This window comes from Ovis aries, chromosome 13 (genome assembly GCF_016772045.2).
Source record: "Ovis aries strain OAR_USU_Benz2616 breed Rambouillet chromosome 13, ARS-UI_Ramb_v3.0, whole genome shotgun sequence".
In the NCBI taxonomy this organism is placed as follows: Eukaryota; Metazoa; Chordata; class Mammalia; order Artiodactyla; family Bovidae; genus Ovis; species Ovis aries.
The window spans coordinates 3,544,612-3,562,969 of NC_056066.1; the positions used below are offsets into that span (position 1 = coordinate 3,544,612).

The 18,358-nt window shown below is 43.0% G+C and overlaps 1 protein-coding gene across 12 annotated transcripts in view; it reads left to right on the plus strand.

Moving 5' to 3' along the window:
• Positions 1–360: 360 nt before the first annotated feature.
• Positions 361–18,358, plus strand: part of SLX4IP (SLX4 interacting protein) — a 210,285-nt gene continuing 192,287 nt past the window's right edge. For 7 of the 12 annotated variants that reach the window (XM_060397155.1, XM_042230419.2, XM_060397160.1 and 4 more), the window contains exon 1: positions 361–536. The gene's annotated coding sequence lies outside the window, so the exon portion shown is untranslated. Of the gene's footprint in view, positions 1,677–18,358 lie in introns of all 12 variants that reach the window. The other 5 variants (XM_060397156.1, XM_042230418.2, XM_060397159.1 and 2 more) reach the window with 2 other exon arrangements.

The window sequence follows — 18,358 nt, forward strand, 5'->3', positions numbered from 1 at the left end:
AAACACTCAGGAGACTTTTCCCCTTTTTGTGCTAGTAATTTTTAAGAAACATTCTGTGTCACAGAAATGCTGCGTTTTATTTTTCCCTCTCGATCGCCCTTCTCCCTAGCACAGCGGGAAACTGGCTTGTCACCGGCCAATCGAGCTCGCTGTGTTCGCGGTGTAGATAGAGGCCCTTCGCCGCCATGATTGTTTGGGCCCTCGTTGGAAGCCGCGAGACCTTGCACGGAGGACATTTTTGTTTTTGGAAGATCCCGCGCGCTCTTCCGGCCGTTAGCTGCGTGTTCGCCGCCATCTTAAGTCCTGGTTGTGGCTTCAAGCGGGCAGCGAAGCAACCCAGGCCATCTTGTGTTTGGGCGGCAGCAGGGATTCTCTGCGCGCCCGGGAAGCGGGAAGGAGGTCGGCACCCGAACACCCGAGCTTCCAAAGGCTGGCTTGTGAGCCTCTGGCCGCCTTTCTAGTCTGAGTTTGCACAGCCAGGTACCCTGGACAGTAACTAAACAAAAGCCCGACCCTAAACCCTGCCACCATCGTAGGTAAGAACTTGGAAATGCTGGGAACCTAAAGATGTTCCTTCCCTTGAACTCAGCTGTGAGCCTAGCTGTTTTCCCGCTTCGGTTATTTCCTTTGATTAGTGAACCTTTGTTAAATCCTTATGCCTGTGCTTCCTCCTCTCTGTTGTTTTAAACAGAAGGGTGCCGAAGCCTGGGCTTGACAGTGGAAGTTTTGGTCTGGGAAATTGTGATTATTTGGACGAAATGGAGTACATTGAATGGGCCAGCTGTTTATATCAAACATCTACATGTATGGAGAAGCCGATGGCACCCTACTCCAGTACTGTTGCCTGGAAAATCCCATGGATGGAGGAGCCTGGTGGGCTGCAGTCCATGGGGTCACGAAGAGTCGGACACGACTGAGCGTCTTCACTTTCACTTTTCACTTTCATGCATTGGAGAAGGCAGTGGCAACCCACTCCAGTGTTCTTGCCTGGAGAATCCCAGGGACGGAGGAGACTGGTGGTCTGCCGTCTATGGGGTCTCACAGAGTCGGACACGACTGAAGCGACTTAACAGCAGCAGCAGCAGATTCCCCTTCCCAGTTTTTGGTTTGTGACATAAATATACATTGTGTTTGTATATATATTCATTCATTTATTCAGTACATTTGTTGAGTACCTGGTACATTTGTTGAGTACTAGGTTGTAAGGATTCTGTTGTAAATGAAGACCACTATTTCATGGAGTTTCCATTCTGTCACTTTGAGAGCTACTAGGTTGGGCAAGTAACAGTGTTTTCTGGTTTTTAGACCTGCTATAATATACAAACAAGTATTCATTTGCTCCTTCGCCTATCTTCCCCCGCTCCTTTTTCCTCCTGGCCTAGGAATAAATCATACTGACACTTTATTTCTTGGACCCTGGATTTGTAGACGAACTGGTTAATTTTACAACCAATATTCAAGGTAATTAAGGCCTTGCTGCTCCAGTTGTGAACTGTGTATCAGCCGCTTGAGCATCACCTGGGAGCTTGTTGGAAACGCCGTTGACTCCACCCACAGGCCACTGAGTCAGAATCTGCCCTGAGCAGCTCACCTTAAGTTCATACAGCACTAACTGAGGGCCCGGACTAAAGACAAAGACTTTCTCTTTACAACTTGTGCTTCTGAAACAATATATGGTCAGTATAGTCCACGCTTTAAATGCAGTGGACATGTGGTTTTATATCCATCAGTTTAATGTCAAGATGCCAATTTAGCATTCTAAAAAGTTGAGAATTTGTCAGCCCCATATATTGCTACGTAACATTTGCTATGCAACACCTTTTGTCCTATGTGCATATTTTATTTTTAATTTGTTTGAAGTTGAACTGAAAATTCTGTATGTTTTCAGTAGTTCAGTATCTACTTGGAAAACCTTGGAGCATAGTTTACCTTTTTTTGGCACCTTGCATTCTGTCATTTTAAAATAACAAATCTAAATCTAATGTATTCAGGGGTTCTCAGCTTTGGCTGTTTATGAAAAAAATCACTTGGGGTGGTTAAAAGTAAACAACAACCCAGATCAGTATCAGTAGAGTCTTGAGATCCTGTGGATGGAATTTAAGGAAGTTAAGGTATTTGAGAAATAACAAATGAGTTTTATATTTTTTGTGTTGCTGTTTGTTAGATTTTTCTCCTTCGTAGATTTACGTAAAATAATGATGAAGAGAGTTGGACTGGAAATGTGGTGAACTAGCTGCTTAGTAACCCATCAGCTTGCTGTTTATTGTGTGTCCTAAGCAAGTTATCCAGTCTTTCTGTTTTCCCTCCGTCCATCTAAATATTGATTGGGAAAAGAATGAAGGTCTTGCTATGTTCTATTCAGTCCCTTGTATGTGCTCCCAAATGCAGCGGATATTTATGTTCCGTGCCTGTGAGGAAGAGAAGTATTTTGCAAGTGCGGCATTCACTGCTTCTGATCTTCCTACGCTGTATCTTGTGTAAGCAGGCAAGCAGAATGGGTCTGGAAATGAACTCCAGAGCCAGACTCTCTGGGTTCAAATCCCAGCTCCTCCGCTGCCAGCTTAAACTGATTACTTAACCCTTTCGTGCTTCAGTCTGTTGTTTAGGCGCTAAGGGGTGTCTGGCTCTTGCTTACCACATGGACGGTAGCCTGCAAGGTTGTCCATGGGGTTTCCCAGCAAGAATACTGGAGCAGGTTGCCATTTCCTTCTTTAGGGGATCTTCCCGACTCAGGGATCAAACCTGAGTCTCCTAAATTGGCAAGCAGATTCTTTACCACTGTGCCACGTGGGAAGCCCTATACCTTAGTTGCTTCATCTCAAAAATAGGGTTACTAGGAGGGTCAGATAAGTTAATACAAGAAAAGTGCTGAAAACAGTGCTTGGCACATGGTCATAGCTATGTAAATGTTAATTAGGTATTATTCAAATCTTAGGATTATTAAAGTTTTGTTCATACATTCAAATTACTAACGGGGAAAGGTATTGTAGTTTCATGACTTTTTAGGCCACATATCCATTTGGGAAAGAGGGTGACTTATTTTTTTATTTTTTTTTCTTATTGATTTTATTTTTTTTATTTTTTAAATTTTTATTTTTACTTTATTTTACTTTACAATACTGTATTGGTTTTGCCATACATTGACATGAATCCACCACGGGTGTACATGCGCTCCCAAACACGAACCCCCCTCCCACCTCCCTCCCCACAACATCTCTCCAGGTCATCCCCGTACACCAGCCCCAAGCATGCTGCATCCTGCATCAGACATAGACTGGCGATTCATTTCTTACATGTTAGTATACATGTTTCAATGCCATTCTCCCAAATCATCCCACCCTCTCCCTCTCCCTCTGAGTCCAAAAGTCCGCTCTACACAATTGGCTCCAGCCTCATCCATCTCATTAGAACTGATTCAAATGCATTCTTTTTAATGGCTGAGTAATACTCCATTGTGTATATGTACCACAGCTTATTCATTCGTCTGATGATGGACATCTAGGTTGTTTCCATGTCCTGGCTATTATAAACAGTGCTGCGATGAACACTGGGGTACATGTGTCTCTTTCAATTCTGGTTTCCTTGCTGTGTATGCCCAGCAGTGGGATTGCTGGGTCATAAGGCAGTTCTATTTGCAATTTTTTAAGGAATCTCCACACTGTTCTCCATAGTGGCTGTACTAATTTGCATAAGAGGGTGATTTAAATACAATATGCCGAGCCAGGAAGATGTGTGAGTGAGAGGTTTTTTTAATGATCTTTTTCTTTTCTCTGAATAGCTTTATGGAGGTATGATTGTCCTACAGTAAACAGCACAAACTTCAAGTATACTGTTTGATGGTGACTTACATGCATAGACCAATGAAATCAACACTTGAGTCAAGATAGTGAATGTACTCATCACCTCCCGAAAGTTTTCTCTTGTCCTTTTGTAAACCCTCTGGGCTTCTAGACAACTGCTGATCTGTTTTCTGTCACTCTTGCATTTCCCAGGATTCTATCTAAATGGAATCTCCATGTATGTGCTGTCTTGGGGGGTGGGGTAGCCTGGTTTTTTTTCACTCACTGTAATTGAGAGCCATCCTTGGCGCAAGTATCAGTGCTTCATTCCTTTGTGATTGCTATATTCAGCAACTGGTTAGGCTAATTTGTTTGCACATTTGCTAACTGAAGGGCATTTGGGTGGTTTTTATTTTCATAGTGGTCATTTTCACATTAGAAAAAAAAAAAAAAGTAATTATTTGGTGGGCAGGCCTTCCACATACAGAGAACCTAGGAGGTGCCAGTGGTAGACTGCGTTTGTTTGGGACTTTGTCTTTGACATTGTTTAGTTTATGCATTCATGTTTTCTGAATGAAACGTTATAGTTTTTTAAATGCCAAACATGTCACATATATCTCTTTTATTGAGATATAATTTATATATAACATAATAAATAGTTTCATATGTACAACACAATTGTTTGATATACGTATATATAGTTAAACAACTCAGGGGGTTAGGGGTGCTGACCCTCTGTGCTGTTGAAAACCTGCATACAACTTTACAGTGACAAGCGCCCAACTCAGCCCCCATCTGAGATTCCACATCTTTGAATTCAACCAACTGTGGATCATGTGATACTGTAGTATGTATTTATTGAGAGAAATCCAAGTGAAGTGGATTCTCATAGTTCAGACCTTGTTGTTCGAGGGTTATCTGTGTAATACAGTTTTATTAACTGGTCACCATGTGGTACATTCTCAGGGCTTACTTATTTCATAACTGGAAGCTTGTACCTTTTGACTCCCTTTACCCATTTCACCATCCCCTACCATCCCTTCCTCAACACCCCGCCCCCCGCCCCTGCCCCACCAATGACCACCACTATTTTCTCTGTGTCTGAGTTTGGTGTTTGTTTTGTTTTAGATTTCACAGAAAAGTGGATCATATTATATTTGTCTTTCACTGTCTTATTAGAAGAATGCCCATTCATGTTGTCGCAAAGAGCAGGATTTCCTTTCTTCATGACTGAATAGCATTCCATTATATAATGCACACACCGTAATTTCTTTCTCCATTCATCTATCATGGACACTTAGGATGTCTCCCCTGTCTCGGCTATTGTGGTTAATGCTTCAGTGAACCTGGAGGTGCAGGTTACCTTTTCAAGTTTGTGTTTTTCTTTTCTTCACATGAATACTGTGAAGTGGAATTGCCACATCACATGGTAGGTATATTTTTAATTATTTGAGGAACCTCCATACTGTTTTCTATGGTGGCTAACCAATTTAAATCCCCATCTACAGGACATAAGGGCTCCCCTTTTTTCACATCCTCACCAATACTCCAGTTCAGGTGCTCAGTCGTGTACGACTCTGCGACCCCTTTGACTGCAGCACACCAGGCTTCCCTGTCTGTCACCAACTCCCGGAGCTTGCTCAAACTCATGTCCATCGAGTCAGTGTGTTGTCCCCTTCTCTTCCTGCCTTCAGTCTTTCCCAGCATCAGGGTCTTTTCCAGTGAGTCAGTTCTTCACATCAGGTGGCCATCACCAACACTTATTTATTGTCTTTTTGATGACAGCTGTTCTGACAAGTGTGAGATGACATCTCATTGTGATTTTGAGTTGCTTTTCTCTGGAGATTTGGAGGTGCTGAGTAGGCTGTCTGCGGTCATGTAAAAAGGTAGGATTTGAACGCATGTCAGTTTTACTAGAACTCGAGACCATGACTGCCTTGTGGGTCAGTGCCTGTTTCTGACAAAGTATTAAATAAAAATTAGATGCTGTTTTTTAGTGAAGCAACCACACAGGGCCAGGTGGGGATTTTCTGTGGGCCCCACAGGAAAGGGAGGCCCAGAACTTGGGTTAGATGACCACGTTAAGGGTATAGAGTGAACTGTGGACTTAATCTTGGTGGGCGATTTCAGTATATGACCTACATTTAAAGAAAAAGAAAAGGAAAAAAAAATTTTTTTTTTTGGTCACTTGCTTTATTTTCCTGTTGTTTCCGTTTGTTTTTTGTTTTTGTTTTCAAGTTCACGTTGGCATTCAGAATTATCATATGAATAATAGGAAAAGCTGATTCACTACTTTTTTACATTGTAGTTACCTTTTCAAATTTTATCAAAGTTGTTGTCAGCAAGATCTTTACTCATCATTTTTCCTTGGTATTTTGTTAAAGTTTGTGATTCCTTCTTCATATTGTCCTTTTATGTGTGTGTGATAAAATGAGATTGGGGGAGTAGGGGCAACAGGTTACGAAATGATTTCTCATTCCTGAATTACAGTTGCTCCTTCATAAATTCTAGGGCCTTTGTTACTTTAAGACAATAGGAGAGAGCTTATTCTTGGTAGAGTTTGAAGTCTGGAGATTAGAAGCCTAAAGCTAATTTCTGGTCTTTTAAATCTGGAGTAGGTGCTTTGGCTTGTGATGCAGACCAGCAATGCTAGATGGAAGACAAATGTGAATTTCAGAGTGCCTTGGATTTTCCCACAGAATAATCTAGAAGGTCACAAACTTTATTAGAGTTTATCTCTGCTTTGTATTTAAATGACAGGACAATTGTGATATTGTTTCATCTACTTCCATTCCCTCCCCAAATTAATTTTCTTAAGGATTTTAGGATCTTTCCCTCTCCACTAAAAACGCAGATGTTTACATATTTTTGGTGAGGTCAGATGCTATTGAAGACTTTTTGTGAAAGAATGCCTGTTTTCAGGTCAGAGAAAATGGGCTCAAGAATGCAGGGTAGAGGATGAGATGCTGTTTGTAAGACATATACTTTAACTTCTCAGTATGTTTATAAAAATTATATGCTTTGAGGTATTTGGAAAATTGATCTTTTTGGAGCTTGTTCTGAACTTCTTAAAAACAGCATGTAAAGGAAAAATTCCACTGTATGTAGACTCGAATGGGCAGCTCTGATAAAGCTTTTTAACATTTATGCTTTAAGCCCCAGGCCCTGAGCTTGCTGTTCCCTCCTGAAAGTAATGCTAGGAGCCTAGGAAGTAATTTTTTAAGGTGCGTGTTTGCTTTTTAACTGTGTGTGTGCACATTTATCTTTTAATGATCAGTAAAACAAGTCCAGAAAAACCTAAAGATATTTGCGGATTAATTAATGTAGAGGCTAATAATACCTTTTTCATTCAGATGAATGCAAGGATGTCAGTATTTTAAGGACAAAAACAGAAGTCACTGAAAACCTCACATTTATGACCTAAACTTCAACCAGGTATCTCCCTTAATGTTCAATACAAAACACTTCCATCTTTTCTTTACATTTATACGCATCTCAGCTCTCTCAACTTTGGCTGCATGATATATGTAACTTACGTGTTATTTGTGTATTGAGATAGGGCCAGAGTACCTTGACCTCGTGTTTAGAGGGTTTAATATGGAATTTGGGATTTGGAGACAGTAAAGATGTATTAGATTAATAGGTATAAATCTGAAACAGTAACACAGTCTTGTAGCCACTGATCTCAGTAACATCAGCAGACTCCAGTTAGCAGGCTTGACGCTTACCTTTGCCCTGCTCCAGGTTATCAGAGGGAATAAGAATGGCCCCTGTCCTCAGGAAGCTCTGGTCACCGGGAGGGGAGGGACTGAGGAGTGCCGGGGTCCAGCCCCGGTGGATCCAGGGAATTCGAAGGGTGGACGGCGTCAGCGTGGAAAGACTTGTTTATTTATTAAAGTAAGATTAGATTAAGAAACTATAGTGTAGTAAGAAGATTAAGTGGAGGAAGAGGGCTGAATAGCTTGGTTTACGCGGAAGGCCAATAAAATTCCAGACAAGGAATTTGCACCATCTACGTTGGGCCACTGGCGCCCGCTTGAATATCTAAGGGTGCCTCGCCTTAAGCTCCCTTTCTCGCGGGTCTTAACAGCCGGGGCAAGTAAGTAGACCTGGCGAGCCTCCGCGCTCCAGGTGGAGATTCAGCCTGAATTTAAAGAGCAGAGAGAGGGAAAGAGAGAGAAGAAGAAAGAGAGAGAGAGACACGGGGGGAGCCAGAGCCCCAAGAAACCAGGCCGGGAGACTAGTTACAGTAGCTGGTCCAAGAAGCTGGCCCCTGGCCCCTGGCCCCATCCTTTATTGTTCAGAAGGCCTTTTATACTTTTGATAAAACACAGAGATCAATGGGTAACACAAGATTATGTAGCGTTCGCAGCTCAGGCTCTTTCTATACATCATTTGGTATACAAAAGGTCTCAGGTGATTTACATTATCTTCTGGCCAAGAGGTTTGTTAACACTTTTTGGCTCTTTTCCTTAATGAATGTTAATCTTGTTTCCCCTGAAGTGTTTTTCTTTAATCTACATCTCCTTAAAGCATTAACATTAAAGTTACATCTCTATAGAACAAAGGTGCAGTGGGATATAACAAAGAAGGTACTTAACTCAAAGATCTAATGTTGCTAACACAAGGTCTACTACTTGTTTTTCTAACTATATCTACAACTAAAGGATGTGAAAATTTGGCAGCAAATATTGACTCAACAAATGAAACCTTTAATCAGTCCTATTCTAAAGATTTTGACTCCTCGGAAGCTCCTACATTCCTAGGATGTTTTAAGCTTCCTGTGCCTCCTGCAGTCAGGAGGCCTCAAACAATCACATGCCCAGCTGTAGGAGTCCTGCAGGCAGGCTAGAAAGCCATCAGAGGGTTTTTTGGATTGAAACACTCTTTCAAATGCAGAAGACTAAAGCCCTGAATTGACTTTTTCCAGAAAATGTCAGAAGAGTGGAAAAGCAGAGCACAAAAGCCGGCAGATTTTTGTTGGGGTACATGCTTAGGAATTTCCAGAGAGGTCCCTGAAGTCTGAGCACGCCTTGCGTATGTCAGCTTCCTTCCTCATGACCTTGTCACGGGCGGGATTCCTCACACTGGCTTCCGGCAGAGGAGCAGAGTTAAGTGAGTGGAGGGGGTGTGGAAGGGGGAGCCCTAAAGGGCTCCCGGGGAGCAGGCAGCAGCTCCGTTGGGTTTCCGAGGATAACGCGATCTTGGGAAGAGAGGACCTTCTCTAGTGTGACAGGCATATGCACGTATATGTGCCGCCGGGACGTGCTGGCCCTGCGTGTTCAAGGTCACATGCCCGAGTTGGCTGTGGAGGCCTCGGAGCTGTGCGGGGGTGGTGGGGCTCATACCTGCTCCGGTTCCTGGCGTGACGGTTTCGAGGCTGGAGAGTGCCAGGATGGAGACCGGAGCTTCTTGGAGAGGCCCCGGCCCTTCAGGACGACCAGCTCTTCGGGGTCTGAGACCGCCTGGCATCCCGCCTGTGGTTTTCCCTCCCTGGGGAGGCAGACGGCCGTCTGCGGCGTCCTCGGTCCTGTCCCGGAAGACAGGCGCCGAGAGGAGAGAGCCCTGGCAAACGGCCTTTCTGTGTTTAGACTTCAGCCTCCTGGGGTTTCATAAAAGGGCGGTGACGGCCTTGCCCCGCACCGCCCCAGGGTGGTTGTCGAGGCAGCAGTAACGCCAGGGGCCAGTCAGAGACGCCCACCGGCGCCGCCGCCCCGCCAGACTCGGGGAGGCTCGGCGGGGAGGCCGCTGCGCGCCCGGGCGCCTGCGTGTGGGCCTGCGCCTGCACCGGGACGAGTAGGCCGCCCTTGCTTTCTGCGCGTCTGACACACCCCTTCTCTGTTTGTGGTTCCACCACGCCCCCCTCCCCAACTGAAGTTTAATTTTTTCAACCTTTTTGTTTTGAACTAATTATAGATTTGCCCAAAATTGTCATAAAAGTACACGGAGTCCCCCGTACCTATCACCCAGCTTCCTTCAGTGGTGACATCTTTTGTGACTAGAGTGCAGCTGTTAAAACCAGAAAGCTGACATTGGTACAACCTCCAGAGCTTATGAGATGGAACCAGTTTAGATGCATTGTGTAGTTGTTTTTTCACGCGGTTCTGTTCCTGTAACCAGCACCGCCAGCACGGTGTAGAAGTCCATTGCCAGAGCTTCCTTCTGCCACTTCCCCGTTCCTGACCCCAAGGGTGGCCTTCACGTCTATAATTTTGTTGTCTGAAGAATGTTATATGAGTGGGATCATGCATTCTATAACCTTTTCAGATTGTCTTTTTTCCCGCTGAGGATCATCCCCCTGAGATGATCCAGCCAAGCTGTGGCATGTGTCAGCGCTTCAGTTACGGTTGCTGAGTGATGTCCCATGGCACAGATAGGCAGGGTCTGTTTAACCACTCACCCACTGAAGGTCACCTGGGCTGTTTCCAGTTTTTGGCTGTTATGAATAAAGTCACTATGAACATTTGGCTACAAATTTTTATGTGAGCCTAGGTTTTCATTTTTCTGGGGTGAATTACCAGGAGTGCAAAGTTTAGATTATGTGGTAAGTACATGGTTAGTGTTGTAAGAAGCCGTCACCAATCTCTTTTCTAGAGTGGCTCTATGATCTTTACAGTCCTACCAGTGGTGTAGGAGAGATGCCTGTTCTATGCATCTCCACCAGCATTTGGTGTTATCTATTTTTTTTTTTAAATTTATGTTATCTCTTTTTTATTAGCCATTCTGGTAGGTATGTAGTGATGGCTCATGATGTTGAGTGTTTTTTTTTTTTTATTGAAATATAGTCAGTGTATATGTATAGTCACTGTTATGTATAGTCAAGCCAACAAAGGTCTGTATAGTCAAGGCTACGGTCTTGCCAGTGGTCATGTACAGTTGTGAGAGCTGGACAATAAAAAAGGCAAGGTGCCAAAGAATTGATGCCTTCAAACTGTGGTGCTGGAGAAGACTCCTGAAAGTCCGTTGGACAGCAAGGAGATCAAACCAGTCAATCTTAAGGGAAATCAACCCTGAATCCATGTTGGAAGGACTGATGCTGAAGCTCCAGTACAGCTGGCACATTGGAAAAGTCCCTGATGCTGGGAAAGATTGAAGGCAAAGGAGAAGAGGGTGTCAGAGGATGAGATGGCTGGATGGCACAATGGATGTGAACTTGGGCAAATTTCAGGAGCTGGTGAAGGACAGGGAGGCCTGGCGTGCTGAAGTCCATGGGGTCGGAAGGAGTTGGACACGACTGGATGACTGAACAACTGCTTTGTTAGTTTCAGGTGTACTATATAAACGATTCCTCATTTGCATCAGCGTGAACTGATTCGAGCATCTTCCATGCTTGTTTACCATGTCTGTCCTCTACTGAGAGTTCTTTATATGTTCTAGTTTATAAGTTGTTTACTGGTTATGTGGATTGCAAATATTTTATTCCAGTCTGTAGAGAAGTTTTAATCTTAATACTGCCAAATCTAGCATTCTTTTTCTTTTTGGGTTATACTTCTTGTGTCTAGTTTAAAAATACCCTCCTTTCTCAGAGCTCATGAAAAACATTTTCTGAAAGCTGCGAACTTTTCACATTTGAGTTTGTAGCTCATCTGTAGTTGATTTTTATGTACTGTGTGAAGTAATGGTCCAGCTTTCTTTTTTTCCAAGTAGACAAACAATCGTTGGACCACAGTTTGTCAAATGAATAGTCTCCTTATCTCCCACTGATGTGCAGCACTGCTGCCATCACCCTTTCCCTGAGCCCAGGGCTTGTTTCTGGTCTGTGGAGTCTGTTCCTTCAGCCTTTCCCCTTTGCTTTCCCCTTTGATTGTTTCCCCTTTGCCAGCACATTATTTGATTTACTCTGGCACTGTGGTGGTTTTGCAGTATCTGGTAAGACCGACTCCCTTCATTGTTTTTCTTTTTTTTTGGTTTTCCTTCTCTCATGTATCTTAGTCCTTTTTGTTCTTCTTCAGATTCCCTGTTCAGGATTCTGGCTAGGATTGCATTAAGTTTGAAAAACAATGTGATGAGGTCTGGCACATGTCTTATTAAATTCATCTCTAGATATTTTAAATCTGTGGAATTCTAGTATGATGATATTTTCAGAAATCTACATCTTCTGCTTGTTTCAAAGAAATTGCTTTTAAGATTCATCAGTAAGCATGTTTGCTCCTTTTTTTTTTTTGTAGGTGCTTTTCTTAACTTGTTTCTGTTCTGAGATTTCTAGTGTTTTCCTTTTTTTTTTTCTTCTATTAAAATGATCATGTGCTTTTATTCTGCTTTAGTTTTTAAGTATAGTAATTGTTCTAGTATTAAACTGACCTTGCACTCCTTGGATAAACCTCACTTGATTCTGAAGTATTTTTTTTAATATATTGCTTCTGTTTGTTTAGGATTTTTGCGTCTAAGTTCAGGCATAGAACTGGCTGTGATTTTCCCTTTCATAGCCTGCCCTTGCCCAGTTTCACTCTCCGGGCTTCATAGGGTGAGTTGCATGGTGGGAGGGACTCCCTTTCACCCTCTTCTCTGGAATCATATGTACATTTTGGCAGTATTTGTTCCTGGAAGAGCTGCTGGATTTTGGATCACAGAGGTTTAGAGAAGGAAGAGACCTTAGAGGTCAGCCTGTCCAACAGCATTGTTCTCCTGAGGCAGAAAGAATTAAATGCTGAGGCTCTAGCCCAGAAGGCCTGGTCCACTGTCTCAGGACTCAGCAGCCTCCTCATTGTAGAAGCCCTAATCCTGACGTAAAGGTAACAGCCATTTTATTACCTGAGACGGAGGGCACAAAGCCTTCACATCAGAGTCCACACAAATTCATAGGGGAACTTGAGAATCATCCCATCACTGTGGCAAACTGGTCCCCTAGGTTTCTAGCATCATCGGATTAAGTCAAAGAACCGAGAGGGGAAAGGGAGCCTTGGGCAGCACTCGTGGAGAGCTGTGGGGAACAGGCAGAGGCTTCCCTGGCTCCACTGTGAGCAGCTCTGTAGGAACAACTCAGCAGCCCTTTGTGATGACAGGTGATAATTTTCACCTGGAATAGCAAAGAAATATTCACTGTATGGTGCTTTTTATGGAAGTCAATGAAGATTCAGTGTATTTGGGGGAAATTTCCCAGAAACAGCAAACATAAAATATTGTCAGCTCCTGTTTCAGGAATATTTCTTCCTCCAGCAGACTTTGTTGAGCACCTTCTAACTTTGATAACCTGCTCTTTCCAGGATGGGTAAGTGTGCTTTCATCCATGTTTGAAGTTAGCACATTGGTTGGGTTCGATTCATGCCTCAGCTGCTCCTGTAGTTCATTTCTAGCCCCTCTGCATAGTGCTGTGGTGAGGCAGAGGATGTGTGCCTTATCTAAAGGACCTCAGCAGGTGTGCAGGCTCAAGGTCTACACAGCTGCTGTCCAGATGCGTTATGCGCTTTATCTTGGTGCCCTGTCACATACCATGATGGTAATTAAATTGATTCAGACAACATTTGCCTTAGCTATGCAGTCCTTTCCTCCCTTCCCCGCACCCCCCACCTCTTCTGTCTCTTACCTTTCCCTCTATTTCTCTTTCTTTGATGAGCAGGAGAGAACCACCCTCCTGCAGCCTTGTTTGAAGCTGTGCTCTGTGTTGGGAACGTCTGCCTTGGCCACGGGAGCGAGGACACACTTGCCTTGGCAGCCCACTTAGCCTTTGACCTCGCAGTTCTGCAGGGGGCAGATGATGCTCGATAGCTCTCAGTGAGATGACCTGACTCTTCTGCCCTTGATCTTCAGCTGTGAGACCCTGGCCTGATCCCCCAAGTTCTTGTTCAGGGAATAGATGTCAGGCGTGGGAATAGATGGTCTGTAAGGGTGTCTTGTAGTCCTAAAATTGTTAGTTTTTTGAGATTGCAAACACCGTAGGAACAAGTGAAAAAAAAAAAATTGCATTGAGAGGCAGAATGCCACATGGTATTAAAAATGGGTTAAAAATAAAATTAAATTATACAGTTGCTTTTTATTTATTTATTTTTTTGCATGCAGTCTGTTTTATACTAGGGATCATATTATTTCATATAAAAATATGCTTTTCAGCTCTGGATTCAGAGTCAGCTGGAACCTTATTGTGAATTGAAAATATAACCTTCACTGTAATATGGCTCTTAATCTATCTAACAGCAGATATATGGTCTAAAGCCTTGTAGTAGTCTTCTGTGTGGGCCACCTGTCCTTCTGGAAAAGGAAGACATACTGGAAAACCAGTGTGTAATTAAAAATAATTAGGTCGCACGTGCTTCAGATTTGGTTGGATACTTGTTGGCAGTACTGTTTTCCCTGTTCCTCTGTCTAGCTGAACTACTGGTATCCTCTAAATATCCCCGGAGAGGGACTCCCTAAATTCTTAGCAGAAGTTACTCAAACCTGATTTAATATATTTAAAGGAGCTGACTGTGTGTTTATCTGGCTCAGATAATACAATGTAATTTTAAAGATTTAACTTGTTTTCAGAATAACCATTATGAATGTTGTTTTCAAGCAGATGTTCTTGACTTTCTAAAAAGTTATTTTTTCCGTTTATACCTCTGTAGAAATGGGCTTGCTAAGATGAACATCATTAAAAAACATTCTAAAGCATATGCATTGCATTGTTCAGGGAACAGAAGTGAATAGATTAAAATGAAATTAAAATGATTTAGGTTTGGATAAAGAAAGATGTTTTTGTCTATTAAAAAATAGAATCAAAGGTTATCAGATATTTTAAAAAATTTCCCATCCAACCAGTCCGTTCTAAAGGAGATCAGCCCTGGGTATTCTTTGGAAGGAATGATGCTAAAGCTGAAACTCCAGTACTTTGGCCACCTCACACGAAGAGTTGACTCATTGGAAAAGACTCTGATGCTGGGAGGGGTTGGGGGCAGGAGGAGAAGGGGACGACAGAGGATGAGATGGCTGGACGGCATCACTGAGTAAATGGACATGAGTCTGAGTGAACTCCGGGAGTTGGTGATGGACAGGGAGGCCTGGCGTGCTGCGATTCATGGGGTCACAAAGAGTTGGACACGACTGAGTGACTGAACTGAACTGAAGGAAAAATAACTGTTAACACTCATCCGGGGCCTACTGTTTATAAATGATGAGACTGTTTTCATGTACTTAAGTCTTTTCAGTAATTTTAAGTTAGGTATTGCTACCCCTATTTTATAAATCAGGAATCTGGGCTTCAGAAATAAGTGCTTTTCTTCTTTTCCACTGTGATTTACTGCAGGGTATTGACTGTAGTTCTCTGCTGCGCAGTATCATCTTGGTGTTTCTCCACTCCAGGTGTGCTGGTTTGCACCTGCTAATCGCAGAGTCCGAGTCGGCCCCTCCCCAGCCCGTCCTCCCCCTTGGCAGCCCCCACTCTGCTTCCTGTCTGAGCGTCTGTTTCTGTTTTGTGGATAAGTTCACTCGTGTTACATAGTAGATTCCACACGGAAGTGTTTGTCTTTCTCCTTCTGACGTCCTTCACTTCGTGTGATAACCTCTAGGTCCTCACTTCGTATAATAATGTCTAGGTCCATCCAAGTTTTGGAGAAGGCATTATTTCTGTCTTTCTCACGGCTGAGTAGTAGTCTGTTGGTTTGTGTGTACCACGTCTTTATTCACTCATCTGTCAGCGATCATCTAGGTTGCTTCCATGTCTTGGCTGTTGTAAATAGTGTTGCTGTGAACATAGAGGTGTGTGTCTGTTTGAATTATAGGTTTGTCTGGATATATGTATCCAAAAATGGGATTGCTGAATCATGTGGTAGTTCTATTTTTAAAGTTTTTAAGGAACCTCAGCACTGTTTTCCGTAGTGGCTGCACCTGTTTACCTTCCTACCAGTAGTGTACGAGGGCCCCCTTTTCTCCACACACTCTCCAGCATTTGTTATTTGACTTTTTAATGATAGCCATTTTGACAGGTGTGAGGTGGTACCTCATGGTAGTTTTGATTTGCATTTCTCTAATAATTGGTGATATTTAGCATCTTTTCATGTGCATATTGGCCATCTGTATGTTTTCTTTGGAGAAATATCTGTTTAGGTTTTCTGCCTATTTTTTGATTTTTTCTTTAAAAAATATTGAGCCACATGAGCTGTTTGTAAAATAAGTGCTTTTCTTATAATAAAACCAAAATCCCTTAAACTGTACTCTCCATTATGGTCACCACTAACTGCAAGAACCTGTTGAGCCCTTGGCACGTAGCCAGTCCAAATTGAGGTTCTGGTAAACAAAATACATACCTGATTTGAAAGCTTAGTTAAAACACCAGGAATGTAAACATTTTTATATTGATTATATGCTGAAGTGATAATGGGATGGGTTTATTGGGTTAAATAAGACACATTATTAAAATTAATTTAACCATTTCTATTTAACTTTTTATTAAATGTAGCTGTTAGGAATTTTAAGATTATATCTGTGCCTTGCATTATATTTCTTTTGGACAGTGCTGCTCCAGAAGTATCTGTGCAGATGATCTAAAGTGAAGTGAAGTGAAGTCACTCAGTCGTGTCCGACTCTTTGCGACCCCGTGGACTGTAGCCTACCAGGCTGCTTGCTCCATGGGATTCTCCAGGCAAGAATACCGGAGTGGGTTGCCATTTCCTTCCCCAGGGGATCTTCCCCACCCAGGGATCGAACCCAGGTCTCCCGCATTGCAGGCAGACACTTTAACCTCTGAGCCACCTGATCTAAACAGTCAGATAATTCCACGCAAAAGTCTCATGAGTTAATGCATCCTTCCCACCCCATCCCTTCCTCCACAGCAGCTCTCTCCAGCTTGCTGTGCAGGTTGGAGCATATTTAGCATTTAAGAATTGGATCCGTATCCATAGAGAAGGTGGGTAGGGATGGGGAAGGAATGAAGGTGGGCTTTGGGGTTACCATATGCAAACTGTATATATAAAATAGGTAAATAACAAGGTCCTGCTCTGTAGCGCAGAGACCTATATTCAGTATTCTGTGCTAAGCCGTAATGGAAAAGCATATAAAAAAGAATGTATATATATGTATAAATGAATCCCTGTGCTGTACAGCAGAAACTGACCCAACATTGTAAATCAACTATATACTTAGGAAAGGAATTGAGTCCTTATCACTGAATTCCATGCTGTGTTGCTGCTTTATGATTCCTGTTGTGGCTGTGTGGATTGTTGTTATTATTGGTTTTAGGCTTTGTTTCTAAAACATTCCATTAAGATTAAAGGGAGATCCCTTCAGCCTCTATGTCGCTACCACGTACATACACAGATGTTTCCCATCCTTTAAATATTGTTGTTTTACTGTTTATTATCGCGATCATAAATGCTGGTCGTAACTGAACTGTGTGTGTGTGAAGTACTCTACTTTTTATTTTCTGCACGCTTTTTGTTTATCCTGGGATCAGCAGTCGCTTTGTGTTACTCAGTTGCTTTGCTTTCCACATACCTGTCCTAATTCAGTCTCGTGTTCTGTACTGGTTGTCTGACGTTCATCTGCATGTGCCCAGACGCTTCCTGAAGAGGCCTCTCCTGCACTGTGGCTCTCTGCTTGTCTAGCCCATGGGTCCCCGGCAGGAATCTGCTTTCACCAGATCCAGGGATTTCCTCTGCCTTTTGCCTATCTCAGCCTTCCTTTTTCCTGTGTCTTCCCTTTTTTGGGGTCAATTTCCTCATTTTGGTGAAACACATCTTCAGTAGCTTACTGAGAAAGGATGCACAGAATATACATTTTTTAAGACCTTGCACATCTAAAAATGTTTTCAGCCACACCCCCTTGTGTTTAAATGTAGTTGGAGTTTGAATACAATTTTCTTCAGATTTTGGGGGGCAGTTTTCCATTACCTTAGCTTCCAGAGTTGCTTTGGGTAATTTGGAGCCAAATATTCTCTTCCCATCCCCCTCCTCCCAACTCACCCACTCCCTCAACTCACCCTTCTGTACAGTTCAGTTCAGTTCAGTTCAGTTGCTCAGTCGTATCTGACTTTTTGCGACCCCATGAATCACAGCGCACCAAGCCTCCCTGTCCATCACCAACTCCCGGAGTTCACTCAGACTCACGTCCATCAAGTCGGTGATGCCATCCAGCCATCTCATCCTCTGTCACCCCCTTTTCCTCCTGCCCCAATCCCTCCCAGCATCAGAGTCTCTTCCAATGAGTGAACTCTTCGCATGAGGTGGCCAAAGTACTGCAGTTTCAGCTTCAGCATCAGTCCTTCCAAAGAACACTCAGGACTGATCTCCTTTAGGATGGACTGGTTGGATCTCCTTGCAGTCCAAGGGACTCTCAAGTCTTCTCCAACACCACAATTCAAAAGCATCAATTCTTCGGCACTCACCTTTCTTTGTAGTCCAACTCTCACATCCATACATGACCACTGGAAAAACCATAGCCTTGACTAGACAGACCTTTGTTGGCAAAGTAATGTCTCTGGTTTTTAATATGCTATCTAGGTTGGTCATGACTTTCCTTCCAAGGAGTAAGCGTCTTTTAATTTCATGGCTGCAGTCACCATCTGCAGTGATTTTGGAGCCCAGAAAAATAAAGTCTGACACTGTTTCCACTGTTCACCATGTATTTGCCATGAAGTGATGGGACCAGATGCCATGATCTTCGTTTTCTGA